The sequence below is a fragment of the Ruditapes philippinarum genome, unplaced genomic scaffold, assembly GCF_026571515.1.
Source record: "Ruditapes philippinarum isolate M1 unplaced genomic scaffold, ASM2657151v2 ctg1740_1_1_1_1, whole genome shotgun sequence".
NCBI classification, from domain to species: domain Eukaryota; kingdom Metazoa; phylum Mollusca; class Bivalvia; order Venerida; family Veneridae; genus Ruditapes; species Ruditapes philippinarum.
This window is the reverse complement of record NW_026851822.1, coordinates 43057-60399: the sequence shown is the minus strand read 5'-3', so window position 1 is coordinate 60399 and position 17343 is coordinate 43057. Positions and strand designations below refer to the sequence as shown.

The window sequence follows — 17343 nt, the reverse complement described above, 5'->3', positions numbered from 1 at the left end:
CAAAATATCATTAAAATTAAGTAATGTTTTCTTTCAATCTTCAATTATCTGGGATATACAACTTAGAGAAAACTGATACATATCTTCTACTGGTTGCAATCAGAAGATGTTCAGTATATGCTTTAATTAATTGTGAGACATTGCAATCAAATTTACAGTGGAAATAAAAAGATGTGGAGATGAAAATGCACAGGTAAAAAGGTGGAAATTCAAAACAACTTAATTAAAATAAATTATGCAATTTTAAATTCAAGTGATGTAAGTATGTTATAGATGTTTTGTTTTGCCTGACAAGGTTTATCAGGATGGTGAAAAATTTACTTCAAAGTATTCAAGCTTATTTTATCTTATGTTTTGACATTAATTCTGAGAAAAAACTGTTTGGAAATGATTGAAAGCAGCAGTTGTGACTGCACAAGCAGAAACATGCAAACTTTCTCACATCTTACCTTGCCAACTCATTCATGGCAACACAGTGTGACTTTTTTTACAATCTCTCTTACAGAATGGCTGTTACTAGCTGTATAATTGAGCCGCATCATGACAAAACCAACATAATGTGTTTGCGACCAGCATGGATCAAGACCAGCCTGCGCATCGCGCAGTCTGATCAGGATCCATGCTGTTCACTTACAAACCCTATAACAAGCACAGAAACTGATAGCGAACAGCATGGATCCTGATCAGACAGCGCGGATGCGCAGGCTGGTCTGGATCCATGCTGGTCGCAAACGCATTACGTTGGTTTTGTCGTGACGCAGCTCATATATGTCTTCATACCTACCATTCATCCCCATTACCCCATTTTCTTCAATTTAGGAGCTCATATCTATTTCTAGATTTCCATCAAACTAAATTATCATAGAACCTTAGGCCAACTGTTTATTAACTCAGTATTAAACTTAAAGTTGCATTATTGATATTTCACAGCTGTAACTGTGTAACTGTTTAATATATAAAATGTTATATCACCATTAGTAATTCTATATGTCAATATTGCCCAGTTACTTTAGTTTATTACCTTAATCATACATTATAACTAAGTATTTATACCACAGCACAACAAATGATTTCCAGATCAACTATTTTATCATGTTCTATGACTTGTCTTATCCTAGTTTTTTAACTGTCATATACAAATATGCCACTTTTTGATAATAAATAATATCATTAGCAATAGTTTGATGCAATACTGAGCTACACTTTAACATACTGCAATAGTCTGGTGCAATATATTTCACTCCACAACATAGTGCAGCAATAGTTAGTTGCATTTAATATTTCGCAGCACTTAATTATGCTGCAATAGTTTGATACAATATTTCACTGTACTTTATTTTGCTGCAATAGTTTGGTGCAATATTTCACTACATATTGTCACTTGCTGCAAAGGTTTGGTGAAATTTTTCATTACACATCAATCTGCAATAGTTTGTTGCAATATTTCACTATAATTATATGCTGCAATAGTTTGGTGCAGTATGTCACTATATATTGCCACAATGCTGCAATAGATTGGTGCAATATTTCACTACATATTGCCATAATGCTGCAATAGTTTGGTGCAATAATTCACTATATATTGCCACAATGCTGCAATAGTTTGTTGCAATATTTCACTACAAATGCTGCAATAGATTGGTTCCATATGTCACTATATATTAACTGCCACAATGCTGCAATAGTTTGGTGCAATATTTCACTATATATTGCCATAATGCTGCAATAGATTGGTGCAATATTTCACTACATATTGCCATAATGCTGCAATAGTTTGGTGCAATATTTCACTATATATTGCCATAATGATGCAATAGTTTGGTGCAATATTTCACTATATATATTGCCACAATGCTGCAATATTTCACTTTATATTAATTGCCACAATGCTGCAATAGTTTGGTGCAATGTTCAATACACAATGTCATATGCTGCAATAGTTTGGTGCAATATTTCATTATATAATGGCATATGCTGCAATAGTTTGGTGCAATATTTCATTTCTTAATATCATATGTTGGAAATGATTTGGTGCAATGTTTCACTTCACATTATCACACTGCACTACACAAAGTTTGGTGCAATATTTCACTACATATTGTCATATGCTACAATAGTTTGGTGCAATATTTCACTATATATTGACATAATGCTGCAATAGTTTGGTGCAATATTTCACTATATATTGCCACAATACTGCAATAGTTTGGTGCAATATTTCACTACATATGCTGCAATAGATTTGTTCAATATGTCACTATATATATATATTGCCACAATGCTGCAATAGTTTGGTGCAATTTTCATATTTTAATGTCATATGCTGCAACAGTTTGGTGCAATATTTCATTACTTAATGTCATATGCTGCAATAGTTTGGTGCAATATTTCATTACATAATGTCATATGCTGCAATAGTTTGGTGCAATATTTCATTACATAATGTCATATGCTGCAATAGTTTGGTGCAATATTTCATTACATAATGTCATATGCTGCAATAGTTTGGTGCAATATTTCATTATATAATATCATATGCTGCAATAGTTTGGTGCAATATTTCACTACATATGCTGCAATAGATTGGTTCAATATGTCACTATATATTAATTGCCACAATGCTGCAATAGTTTGGTGCAATTTTCAATACACAATATCATATGCTGCAATAGTTTGGTGCAATATTTCATTATATAATGTCATATACTGCAATAGTTTGGTGCAATATTTCATTACATAATATCATATGCTGCAATAGTTTGGTGCAATATTTCATTATATAATGTCATATGCTGCAATAGTTTGGTGCAATATTTCATTATATAATGTCATATACTGCAATAGTTTGGTGCAATATTTCATTATATAATGTCATATGCTGCAATAGTTTGGTGCAATATTTCATTATATAATGTCATATGCTGCAATAGTTTGGTGCAATATTTCATTATATAATGTCATATACTGCAATAGTTTGGTGCAATATTTCATTACATAATATCATATGCTGCAATATTTGGTGCAATATTTCACTACATATGCTGCAATAGATTGGTTCAATATGTCACTATATATTAATTGCCACAATGCTGCAATAGTTTGGTGCAATTTTCATTATATAATGACATATGCTGCAATAGTTTGGTGCAATATTTCATTACTTAATGTCATATGTGCAATAGTTTGGTGCAATATTTCATTACATAATGTCATATGCTGCAACAGTTTGGTGCAATATTTCATTACATAATGTCATATGCTGCAATAGTTTGGTGCAATATTTCATTACTTAATGTCTTTATGCTGCAATAGTTTGGTGCAATATTTCATTACTTAATGCCATATGTTGGAAATGACTTGGTGCAATGTTTCACTTCACATACACATAGTTTGGGGCAATATTTCACTACATAATGTCATAGGTTACAATGGTCTGTTGCAATATTTCACTGCACATTATCATGCTGCAATAGTTTGGTGCAATATCATTTTATCACTACCATTTTAACTGCCATATTAAATGTACAGTGCATTAATAATACTAAAAGTTTTATAGTTGAATATATGGTGCAACATGACCATTTTATATCATGAAATTGTATGAAGTCTTTAAGATGCATTTATATGCTGCAAATATTCCTGTGCTTTATGTACAATTATTAATTATGTTTCTTATAATGTATGTTTTAATTACTTTTGAAACATTACATTCTGTATTAAACTTATCATTAAAACACAGGTCATGTTGCATTAACACAGGTCATGTTGCATTAACACAGGTCGCGATGCATTAAAACAGCTGTTAATTTGTGATAAAAAAGAACAAGTTGATCTGATATTATTTTCAATATAACCTGTACAATTTACAAGACTGTAGGAAAACTAGAAGACTTACAATCAATGAAGTTTGCATACTACATGTCTGCTGGTACAAGTAAAACTAATTTTGTCTGGGAATTTTACTAATGGGTAAAAGGAAAATTTAAGTGAGTTGAGAAAGTAAATCAAATACACTGAATGTAAGCCTGAAAGCTTGAGCTGTTTATATTCCCCCTGGCAACCTATCAATAAATGTTAGATGTTTAGAAACTAAGACCTTGGCTTTAAGTTTTAATTGCTTAGGATGTCTTCATCTTAACAAGATTTGTCAGACTACACAATAATAATTGTTGTGATGACTGTAATATGGTCAATAATTTACAACGCAATTATCAGTGAAATGTTAGACCCCATACAATACTGATATTAAGTGATATAGAACAACTTTAAAGAAACATTTCACAAGGTGCTGCTTCAGCAAAAAAAAATATATTATTTTCATGAGTGGCATACAATTGCCTTTTTAAATAGCTGAGGGTTAATGCACCTTTTTTATGCATCAACATCTGCAGATATACAAGGATGCTTTTAAAGCCTAAGCCCACAGAATGAGGGATTAAACATGCGAGTGCAATGTCATTTGACAGTTATATTTTGATAATGAAACAAACAGGGTGGTCATTGCAGTAAGTTATTTTAACATGGCTCCCCAAGTCACACATATTAAACAAAACACGCAACAGCAGCATGTGACTTTATCCATTAATGTGTATTTTCTTCTGCATCAATGTATATGCAAGAACATCTTAAAAAGTTATAATCCACTTATGATAAATAAATAAATATGCATTATTTCATTGATTCTGCAAGCCATCAATCATTGAAAGTCCCCGTCCCTAGATTTGCCACTACTTGCCAGCTATTTCCACTGAAAAGGGTGGCATTTAGTGTAAAAAAGGTGGCATTAACTGGAAAATGACAAAATTCCACTCTTTTTCCACTGTAGTGGCAAATTTACCACCAAATGCCACTATCCTTTGGTGGCATTTAGGTGGTAATTGAGTGGAAACTTGAACATAGACTTTTGTCATGGTGGCAAAAGGGTGGAAATTGGTGGAAAATGAAACTTAGTTTATTTTGAAGGTGGAAAATGAGTGGCTTTTAGTGGAAAAGTGAAACTCTAACTATTTTCTGGGTGGCAAATTAGTGTAAAAAAACTTAGAAAATTTTGCGAGTAACTTTTAGTCAAAAAGCAGAAGAGCAGGAAAAATTAGAAAAGTATTGGGGTAATTTTCCATATTTTAAGGCAGTACTTTTCTTTATAGATGTAAAATTTGACTTAGAGTCAAAAATGCCTATGTTCCATTCTACCCTTGTAAAATAAATTTACGGCTGTAAAAGTGTACTTAGATTTTTTAGTTGCAATCTGTACATTAAAAAGTTGTCATGTTATTCTTTGCCCAGAAAATGCATTTTTTCTGCTTCTCCTATGATATTTAATGTCAATCTTGAATAAAGTTAGACTTTGATCTTTTCCTCTAATTGAGATTTAATTGTCTCTTTAATATTAGTTTAAACTGATATCTGGTGAGTACTGACACTTTTCATGATATGCTAACAATGATTTAAGTGAGAAATGCAAAGGGCAATAACTCCAAAATTATGCAAAAGAGTTATGGTTCTTAAACACTGTACATTACTCAAAAAGATCTATATCTATGAAGTTTCAAATTAATATCTCCAATACTTTTTAAGCATAATAATCAAGACAAAAATTAAGCATGGAGAAGTAACAAAATGGCAATAAACCCAGGATCATGCAAAAAAGAGTCATGGTTCCTAGGCATTGCACTTCTCATAAATGAGATCTACTTAAATGTGGAGTTTAAAATTATTGTCTCTAAAACTTTTTGTGCTATGCTTTGCAGACGAAAACTTACAAAGGGCAATAACTTCATAACATTGCAGGAGAAAGTTATTTTTAAGAAGAAAAAAACATGAATCAAACTTGTTAACAATAATATTTAAATGCTATTTAATAAGTATACATATATAATAGCTCAGCCTTCAAGATAATGATACATTAAGCATACATTTAATACCTCACTCTACCAAGTCTGTGTATGAAAATAAGTCATACACAATTTAGTATGTCTTTCAGAGGCTTTAAATCTATTGTAAAAATAATTGTGTGAAAAATAAATTGCTCATAATGCCTGATAATTTCTTATAATCAGGTTAAGTAAAGTAAATACTAGCTAGGAAATACTGCATCCACTAAGATTTAACAACACACACATACATTACAGATCTGATAAAACTACTGCCCTCTTATCTTATAATCTATGCATTGGGGTTAATAGTTTACTCATGCTGACCAGACTGTTCCATTTGATTATTTTGGGAAAGGCAACATTATACATGTTATATGTAGAATCTGTGTTAAAATAGCATGCTAAATTATCTTTCAAAAATTTATTTCTACTCAATCTATGTAGGTATAAGACATAGTTTATACATTCAAATGAATGTAAAAAATAAAATGATGGGTGCTATGGTTTTTGGATAATACCTCACAGTTTAAAATTATAATGGAACTGTCCATGGCAGTTATACAGTTGTAAAGTTTGAATTCAAAGGAATTCAGGTCAGTTAGCATGCAAACACAAAGGAAATGATTGATATTGTAGCAATTATGGAGATATCTTTTTTAAATGTAAGGGTGCATATATTTGACTTCTCAAAGAAAACATTAAAAGTCTTAATAGTGTAGTAATTAGAAATGAGAAGTTTTAACTGAGGCGTGAATGTGTAGATTAAAACATGGGACAAGAATATAAACAGCAGAATCATTCCAAGTCAAAGTCTCAGGTAAACAACTTTTACATACATTTATGCAGAAACAGTTAAGCTTTTTAACAAAAAAATATGAAGTGTTATTGTATAAAATTAGGTTTTAAATTTGTTTTTTTTTCAACTTGACTATTTCAAACAGAAAGCTGCATGTATATATAAAGAATGTTACGTGGGAAGATCTTGACTTTATCATGATTTCTTAAATAAAGAATGTTAGAAATTTTAAGTTTGAGAAAAAAAATGATAGAAATTAATCAGTAAGTACAATATCATTATGTATAATATTACATAAATCAAACTATAGATAACCAGGTACTTATATTACTACAACTTTCATGCTATAAACATTTTTCATGTGTGTCACATGTAGAGCAGATCAACATTAACTGTTTAATTAGTAAGTTTCATTCCTTCAGTATTGTAATTCAGCTTTCATGGTGCAGAAGATATATAACCATAACTAGACAGTCTAAAGTAACAAGCTGTTTAGGAGAATAGCAGCTCATGAAACACAATTATTCTTTTGCAGTGACAAAGCAATGAGGAGCTGCCTGGAGCAATGCACATGTTCTTCAGTGACTTTACAAAGGTATCTTGTTAATTCAAAGTTATTTTAGAATTGATAGAAAAGAAATGTCATAGTACCCAATAAGACTCTTACCAGTTCTTAATAGATATAGATAATTAAGTCACTATTTATAAACCTACTTTTATTTAAACACTTTATAACACTTTATTTGCTTTTAGATTTATTTTACAAATTTTACTGTTTTTAATTGTACACGTTAGCTCAAAAATTTTGTAAAATATTTATCCTGATGAAGGTTCGTTAAGAACCGAAACCGGTAGATTATTAAATTACTCAACAACGTGTTGTATTTCTTTCTTTTTTATTTTGAAATTTTAGAGTTGAACACATATTATTAAGATTTTATAAAAGTGTTTCATTTTCTGTATTACTAATTGGATATTGATAATCATATTTTAGGACCCAGTGATGGCAGAACTGAGGCACTATGCCTCACCTGAGAAGGGTACAACAAGGTTCTTCAGAATTCTTTTCAATATAGAAGAGATTAAAGGCCGCTCATAGTTTGGTATGAGGAAAAGGAAGAGAGAATCTGACGCTAGGCCTGCTCGTGCAGACAAAGCAAAACTTAAGTTCTTGGAAGGTAACTTATGAACTGAATAAAAATATCATTTTTGATTCTGGGTATATTTTCTACCTTGAAGTAAATTAGAAAAGTCTGACATAATTCTTCCATGTCAGCAATGCTGTTTTGTTAAAGTGCTTTAATCATATCTATGCACTCAACTTGAATATAGAAATATCCAATAGTCATATAAAAATGTAAACTAATGCTTTAAATTATTGTATTAATCATATTTTTTTGTTTTAGATTGTGTGCTGGAAAAGTGGCCAACAACCCCAGGAATTGAAATCTGGAGGGTGATTCGGCACCTCCTCAAACCATCCAGGAATAGCTAAACTGAAGAAAATAAATGGACTCATATTTTGTTATTTTTTGTGACAAAATTTCCCAATGGAGACAATAAAAATGATTATTTTTAAAAGTTTGTTTTGTTTGTCTTTTAGGGTACAGGGTGCCTTTCAACAAGTTTCCAGCTATTGCCACCCACAAGGTGGAAAATTTCTCAAAGGGTGAAAATAGGTGGCATTTCGTGGAAACTGAATTTGCCACTTTCTGGTGGAAAAGTGTCTAAATACTCCACAAACTTTCCACCCTAATGTTGGTAAAAGGTGCAAATAAGTGGCATTTTGTGGAAAATGAGTTTGCCACTCAATGGTGGCATAATGGTGGAAATTTGTCTAAATACTCCACCATCTTTCCACCATGTTGGTGGCAATTAGTGGAAACAAGTGGCATCTAGTGGAAAATGAGTTTTCCACCCTAAGGTGGCATAATGGTGAAAGTTTGTCTAAATACTCCACCAACTTTCCACTCATTGGTGGCATTAAGTGTAAAAAAGGTGGAATTAACTGGAAAATTATATACCATCAGTCCTGCTCAAATTTTTCACCATTTTCATGATTTGGGTGGCATTTTGGTGGCATTATTGGTGGAAAATTGTCTAAATACTCCACCATTCAAAAGGGTGGCATTTTAGTGGCAAATCTAGGGACGGGTCATTGCAAGGTGAAATTTAGGGCGATTACTTTTCCTTCTGATACTAACTTTTTTACTTTGATATATTATGATGAAAACACAAACCATCTTAAAGGTCAAAGGTGAAATCTTCAACTGAATACCTTTATAATATACGAAAGATTTAAAATAATTCATCAAATTGATATTGATGATTTATAAAGCATTCAACAAACTGAAAAATAAAATCACATGGGGATCATTACTGGCGCTTAATTTATTTTTTTATGCTCAAATTCACAGTAACCCTAAAAAATAGAATATGAGGTTAGAGTAAATGATAGAAGTGGGGGTCACAGTAAATAAAAGTGAATATCATGCTGACATAATGAATCTTGTAAGCCCTATTAACATTCATTATACATACATTTTATGCTTAGATGACATTTTCTGGCTTATTTATTTGTAAAAACTGCGATCTTGACATTAATTATTACAATAAATATGCCGACAAAAGAAATAGAAATAATTGCTGATACAGGTCATTAGATAGGGTTATATTTTTTGCTAACAAAGAGCAATATTTTTTGCAGTAGTAACTGTCAACGTGCAAGGATACATGGGTGTACCTGTCTACAGGTACAAGAGGATCACTCATCTTAAATGTTTCACAAAAACTGAATTCCTCTTCTGATGTTTTGTTCATTTGCCTCATATATAAGAAAAAGATCTGTTTCTATAAAGGTGTTTTTTTTCCCTACATCAAATTTATAATTTGTCAAGCTTTGACATATCCTGGAGGTGACATTTTGATTCATATGGAGTCAAAAAACTTAACAAACTGAGGTCTACTTGAGGGCAAAACCGAATTTAACCTTAAGGAAATGATTCATTGATCAGCAGATCAGCTGATTTTGTCACAAATATAAAGCGATCTATTTCTATCAGCTGATTTCATGTGTATAATAAATAAAACTAAATCAAAGAGCAAACAGTTTAAGGCAACATCTATTATAGCGGTTTAAAGGTAATTTAAAACATTTGATCTTTATTTTATCATAAAGGTAACAAAATTTTGTGTATTGCAATAGGCGGCTTATGTCAGCCAGCTATAAAATATAAATTGCTTACTTTGCAAACATTACTCAACAAAAATTGTTCACTTTTTTAGCCTGTACTACAAATCAAAAATAAATTTAAATAATCTAGATATTTAAACCAAAGTTTTTCTTTGTGCCAGTAAGACATCATTAAACAGTATACAAATAAAATACCAGGTTCAGTCTTACTTTAGCTAAGTATAAAATTGCATTAATTTTAGCATAAAAGATGAAAATGATATGCAAATCCAGAAAAGAATAAGGTGCGATGATTTTAATGATTTGTAAGTGCCTTTTTATTGTAAGAATATTTGTTTTAAATCTCTACTTTATTTAGCCATAATAAGCTAAAATGGTTTGCTTTTTTTTATCTCATTTTTAAGTACAATTCAGCTGTTTAAACTAAGATTGTTGGTGTCATAATCATTTCAGTAATTTCAAAACAGTAACCAAGAATGACCTATAACTTTTAAAAGTTAACAATGAAATTACACTTGCTTCACCTCTTTAACATCACTGACTGACCAATTAGTAAGACACTGTTTGACCGGTGAATGTTACAACATTTCTTACATACAATACAGTTAGTCCAACTGCTAGATAAGTTATAATGCTGACAGGCAGATTCCTAGTAAGCTTACTGTAACATGGTACAACCATCATATATAATATTAACTCCTTGACTAAGTGATGATGATGATGATGAGGATGATGATGATGATGATGATGCTGATGCTGATGATGGTGATTATGATGATGATGATGAAGATGAAGATAATGATGATGATAATGATGATGATGATGATGATGATGATGATGATGATGATGATGATGATGGGTGATGATGATGGGTGATGATAATGGTGGTAATAAGTAATAGAAAGAGCACCAAAACACGAGGGTATCTGATTTGTACGAGGGGGCGAAGCCCCCATAGTATTAATCAGATTGCCGAGTGTTTTGGTGTTCTTTCTCTTTTGTATCAGTCAAACATAAAAACATGTTCCCTGTTGTCACAATATGAAACCCCGGCAAAAATGAACCAATGAACGAACATCTGAATATGACATTTCTGTCGCTTTCCCTTTCTCTGCCGTCACAATATGTAAACCCCAGCAAAAATGAGCCAATCAATGGGCATGTTCTGGAGTGCGGGTTACTAATACCTGCACTCCAGTTCATGCACTGTTCATGCATATGTTTACGATTTAACCCTGACACATTTTCAACAAAAAGGTCTCCAAACTATGATACAATTATAGTAGTAACACAGAACAAAAATCATGTACAATGTTAACTCCATCAGTAATAATGATGAATGGCAATAATCATAATGACAATGTCTACAGTGACAATGGTAATGCCACCAGTGACCTGTTAGTTGCACATAGCCTTACCACTAACAGTTCCAAATTTACCTCAAAAAAAGTTCATATAATAATTTTAGATTGGAAAGGAATAATTTTTGCTTTATGTCACTGAAAGGCTGTCATGACATCAATTGTTGTAGGGTCACTTCTCCTCAAGTACATTAAATGTAGAGCAGTGTAACCTAACACTTGAGATAATGTTAAATAGTTTAAAATTTCAAATCTTTTACATGAATTGTCATCTACAAGACACACTTTGTATTATTTTTAACATAGTATTTTTGCACTGAAATGTTATCCAATACTTGTTTATTTCTATTTTAATGGACGAAATAATACCTAAGAAAAAAAGTCTGCATTTTTTCCTGGAAATCACGGACAAAGATTGCAGCTAAAATTAGCCAATCTTACAAAATTTACTAAAGAAAGAAGAAATTTAACAAAATCAAGAAAACATACAACCATGATAAAGATCAGGAAATAAAATATATTACCGCTTCTCTTAAGTAATAATAAAAATAACATTGTGTTTTATGACACAGTGAAAAACTAAGAAAAGCTGTATTGTATTCTCATGTTGCTTTGTGTGGACAATTAACAATCTATACAGTAAACCACATTAATTAAGTGATTTGTAACATTTCTTAGTAAAAGTACTCAAATTATAGAACTTTTAACTTAGAAAATGTTAGAAATTACTATGCCATCACAGTGAAAGTGTCCAGTCCACAATAAGCAGAAAATGCTTATAAATGTTTGTGGTATGCTAGAAATATCTTAGAATATAACATTTTTATTAACATAAACATTTTCATCTAAAATTCATTGACTTTTCATATTATACACTCATTTACTTTCCATGATCTTTGTATTCAGCGTACACATTCAATCTAAATATATACATGTTACCATGCACATTTTATAAGTGTAGTGAAATGACCACTGACCAGTGGTGTATTGACAAGGTCAGTTGAGCAGTATTCCTCATTAACCTACCTACAAATTAGTGGACATTCAATAAAGGCAGTCTATATTATAACCCTGTGAGGCCTACAGAGTCATTACTGTCAAGGTTTTACTTCATTTTCTTATCATTCAACTAGGCATCTATCATTTTCAAGTGACAATTTCAAAAAAATCTTTACGAACATGTGATAGGTCTTAAAAATTAAAGTTCACTGGAAAGTAGAAAATATTTTGGGAATAAATTACAGTTCATTTTCAATATACAAATGTATGTTTAAATTACTTCCATAAAAAATGTGCAACCCAACTGAGTATTATCTAAAAATCTGTATGTAATAGAAACAGATGCCTTCAATTTGAAACTTACATCATATTATGGTAATTTTATAAATTTATTAAACTAAATAAATTTAATCTTTATGGGTAAATAATGTTGTCTGATTTCCCTAATGTCAATAATTACATTTAATTTCCACATACAGAGGAATCCTTGTACATCAACATATCTCTGTGCATAAAAAACAAGGGATGGACGGACGCTCATTAATTTAAGTAGACTGACTGAAGAAGAATAATTATTACTCTCTTTTGTCTTATGAGAACAATGACAACAAATTGGTTTGAGAACAAAAATCTCCCACACAAAGTTCATCTAGAGTAAATTACATGTACAACAGTACACTATTCTGACCGCTACATGTAACTTATGATTCACCTGAACAAGAGTTTTTACAATCTGTGAACAAATATCAATAAACATATATACCTTTAGGTCATCTAGAAGACATTTGCTTTTGTCTCTAATGTCTTTGAACGGACATCCACATACTAGCCGTAAAAGATCAGGAACCCTTTCTTGCAGTTTAGCAATAGCAATGTTATTACCAACACCGTTCACACTTGCGATTGACTCTAGTGAATTAAAAGGTGTTGCATATCCTGTCAACCAGGTTTCAATCGTTCTGGTTGTGGCATCAAATGCATGTTTTCTTATGTTCTTGTCACGATTTGATATTGGATGAAGAAATCTTAATGAAGTCTCGTCTCTATATGTACCATCCATGAAAATGCTGCAAGATCCCAGACTCCTTTCCTCGTCCTTGATCAGTACCTGAAATATATAAACAGAGCTGATATACTCACTTCAAAAGTTAACATTGTTCCCTGGAATACTGCTTCTTGTTCTATTCTATATTCTAGTTGCGACATCATAATGATAAATGTTTAGTTTATAAAACAGTATTAATTTTAGCATGACTGTGAGGAAAGCTAGTATTATTTGTATTTGAACCACCCTTAAGTCTACTTCCCTAAATTAAACAGTACAGTGGTTGTATGAGTTACAGGGTTGTCATTAACATTTTTTGCAGAAGGTTTGTTTTGAACTTGAGGCGGTCATTTCTGTCTTTATCATGCATAACAAAGAGTGTTTTCTTAATTTTGAGGCGGCCCATAATGCATTTGAGACAGGCATTTTGGCCTCCTGCCGCATCTTAATGACATCCCTGAGTTACATGGTCATGACCCAAATAGGGCTTGAACCCACAATCCTTGGACTAAGAGACAAATACCATAACCACTTACACACTGCTACTCTTACTAACATTAAGGAATATAACATAATAATTGTCTATGTTTTATTATGCACACCATCATTAGCAATTTTTAGACCATGATGTGTAAAATATATATATACACTGCATATAAGAAAATATTAAACGGTGAACATATGTATATTATAAGCAAGTTAAAACTATCAACTTTGAGCAAACATATCAAAATTCATATCCACATATTCTTAAAGACCTCTGAGGAGAGCTTATAAGTGTCCAAAATCACATTTAAAAAGAATCAGGACTTACTTCAATTTTCACAATTTAAATGGTAACCATGGTAACATATTATTTCAACAAATTAAAATATATGGTACAAGGACACAATCCAAGGTGATTTTTATATCTTATTATCATGACTATATTGCATCTTGCATAATTGTTTAAAACCTGTCACACAAGAGTGGTGTTATCAGGGCGTCCTAGAAAAATAAAGAACAATTGTGAGTACAGTATGATTGCAAACATCACTGCACAGAATGACGACTTTGCACAATAAAACCTATGTCACACCAGAGTGGGGTTATCAGGACGTCCTACCAAATAAAGAACAATAGTGAGTACAATATGATTGCAAGCATCACTGCAAAATGGCAGTGTCATGGCACAGAATGCCATTGATGGCAAAAACTATGAGCTGAGAAACAAATTGTCCACTTTGCATTCTGATAAGACAGCGGTTCGATTGCAGTAAGGTAGCTGCAGCGACACAGTAGGATCTACTTCAACACAGTGGGATCACCACGAGCACTCACAATGCATGCAGTACCAACCCTGAGATAGTTCATGGTGCATGAACTACATTCTCTGAGATGACTGCACTCTGATAACGCCATCAAATCTCTGTCTACACAAAAATCATCTGGGCTCTTGAAAATCTAACAACGCTTGGTCAATGCAATGGAAATGCTGTTTAGTGTGACAGGAGCTTAATTAAATAAGGTACTAGTTAATATAAGTTAACATTGATTTCAAATGTTGACTGTCATACAATAGAATTTATCAGAAACACAATGTTGATAAATGGATTTTAAGCACACACAGGTACATTTATATGTATCTTATGGTAATAACTGCTATATATACAGTCAATGCATTAACTGTTTAACTGTTTAAAGATATATACATGTATACCAGCTGATAAATCTTGTTAATTTACATGAACTAAAACAATGTGATGAGAATTTGATGAGAAACAGACTTACTTCCACATAAACTGATAAATTCCCCTCCGCAGCCCCAGATTCTTTCGCCTCTTTGAAATTATTTTTCAACACCAAATTCCTACTTAAAAACTATTAAAGGAAATAAATGACAACGTCGTGAAAACTGATTACGCCAGCGTTATAAACATACCTGAAAGAACAGCTGATCTCAATGTGGAGGTCAGGTATCCACAAAAGTCGGTTAGTAAATGCCGGAGGCTGATGCAACGAATTACACTAATATGTATATTTTTTCATGTCGTTAAATACTTTTACTGTGTTTTCTTAAGTTAGTTTACAATTTCGTCAACATTATTATTACAAAATATGCGGTATAATTCTAATTTATTGATCTCAAATCGTTGAAACTTTCCATGAGCTAACAGTATATACATGTACACGCATTTACATACGTCCCTGACCTCTTGTTTATTAAAATGAAGTAGACACACCTCCATGTTTATCCAATGAATAGTCACCACCTCTTTGAACCTGCGCTGCGAGAAATGAACACGGGTCTTTGTTCACATGCACTGTAAATATATGCAACAATGAAAGCATATTTCATACGAGTTCAAGTTTTGAGAAATGCACGGCAAAACAGTGATAAATGAAAATGTAAATGTGTGTGAGAAGCAGACTGAAAAAAGCAAAAGTAGAAATACTTTCTGTACATAAGATAAATTTAAATCAGTTTGCAACTGTTTTGCTTTTGCTTAAAGTTTTTAAAAAGCATTTATTTTTATTTACCTTCAGTACAGTACTGTTTCTTGTTTTGGTATGTGTTTGGTATTTTGGTATGTGTTTTGGTATTTTGTATTTTTTTTGTGTTGCTTTTTCAGCTTAAATCTAAATGCATAAACTTTTGACATTATTTTTCTATTTTTTTCCAGTATCATTTTCACCACAAACAGTCAACTATACACTTCAATAGTTCAGTTTGTTTAAGTAAGTGTAAAATAGAACACATTAAGACAGATTGGACACAAATACTATTAGATTTTTAAAATGCATTTTTAATTGTAGTCAAACTCGCTGTCTATTACTAAGGGTACCCTGCTGTGAGATAGACTTGTCATATCTTGCATTGAAACTGCTAGGAACAGTCATAGTTTAGGGATTTCAATGTTGATATAGTTACAAGGCATACAGTATTCTATATACCATAATCTCCGAATGGCCTGCAATTGGCATTCTTCTTATCAGTAGCAAATACCTGTTATATTAACTAAAGCCAGCAGTGGAACATACATATTATACATGTATAAGTTTTTTGTTTGTTTTTTTTCTGTTTTTTCTTTCAAAGATATTATTTTATTATTGGAAATTTTTCTTAAAATTTGTTAATGCTAGTTAGTTTCAGAAGGCCCAAATGTCACCATATAAATGCAGGTCACCTGGTGTGTATTTTCATCTAGTTAATTGTTCTTGTCTGTTTGCCAATTAGGGAATAAAAAAAACACACATAAAAGACACATGTTATTGTGGGTGTTTAAAGGCAGTTTTATTGCATTTGTAATCTATATAACATTTATGAATATTTTATATTATCACTGATTTATCAGATGTTCACAATAATTTCGATAGTTTATTAAAGCACCTGTAAACTTTTATTGTCTTCTAACATGTTTTCATTAAGCTCTAATATTTTACACAAATTAACACAATGTATACAAACAGTATTAATTAGCTAAGGATTTAATTTTTTTTTCTAAAAAAGCAAAGGCTATTTTTATAAATAAAAGGGAGGTAATCATGAATTCTAGTGAGCTGTTTTTAATAAAAGGGAGGTTATCATGAATTCTGATATGTAACTTTTTAAGTAGAATTTGCAACTGGATTAAAAGCCCTTTTATTCCTATGAAACTATTATAGCAAATGAAAAATGTCATCAACTTCCTTCACAATTTTCAAATTATTTATTAAAACTGCTATAAACATTTGTATAGAACTTACATTTTACCTCAAATATGATATTTTTTGATCTGTTCAATTATTTTCAATTTTTGTCTATTTTGATGTTTTGATTTTTTAAGCGTCCAAACATTTGGTTAAAAAGATAAAGTATGTATCCATACTAAACTAATGGTGTATAAATCATGTCTCCTCAATATGGCACCAATACTGGTTAGTTCAAGAGTGATGAAAATATTACTAAGCTTTATCACAAAAAAGCTAAAATAAATATGTTTAAACTCATTTTGTTCTTAAGACTGTATAAAAGTTTTCTCCCTTAGACTGTATGAAGAGTTTTGTTCTTAAGACTGTATGAGGAGTTTTGTTCTTAAGACTGTATAAAAGTTTTC

General features: G+C 31.5%; 2 long non-coding RNA genes across 2 annotated transcripts; one reads left to right on the top strand and one right to left on the bottom strand.

Moving 5' to 3' along the window:
• The first annotated feature begins 4711 nt into the window (after positions 1-4711).
• On the top strand, positions 4712-8161 carry LOC132740474 (uncharacterized). The gene is made up of 3 exons (XR_009627164.1): positions 4712-7264; positions 7664-7847; positions 8076-8161. It is a non-coding gene; the product is annotated as an uncharacterized LOC132740474 (long non-coding RNA).
• A 4824-nt stretch (positions 8162-12985) lies between these two features.
• LOC132740517 (uncharacterized) lies at positions 12986-15543 on the bottom strand. The gene is made up of 2 exons (XR_009627171.1): positions 15189-15543; positions 12986-13330 (listed from the first exon to the last, which is right to left on the bottom strand). It is a non-coding gene; the product is annotated as an uncharacterized LOC132740517 (long non-coding RNA).
• Between the last annotated feature and the right edge of the window lie 1800 nt (positions 15544-17343).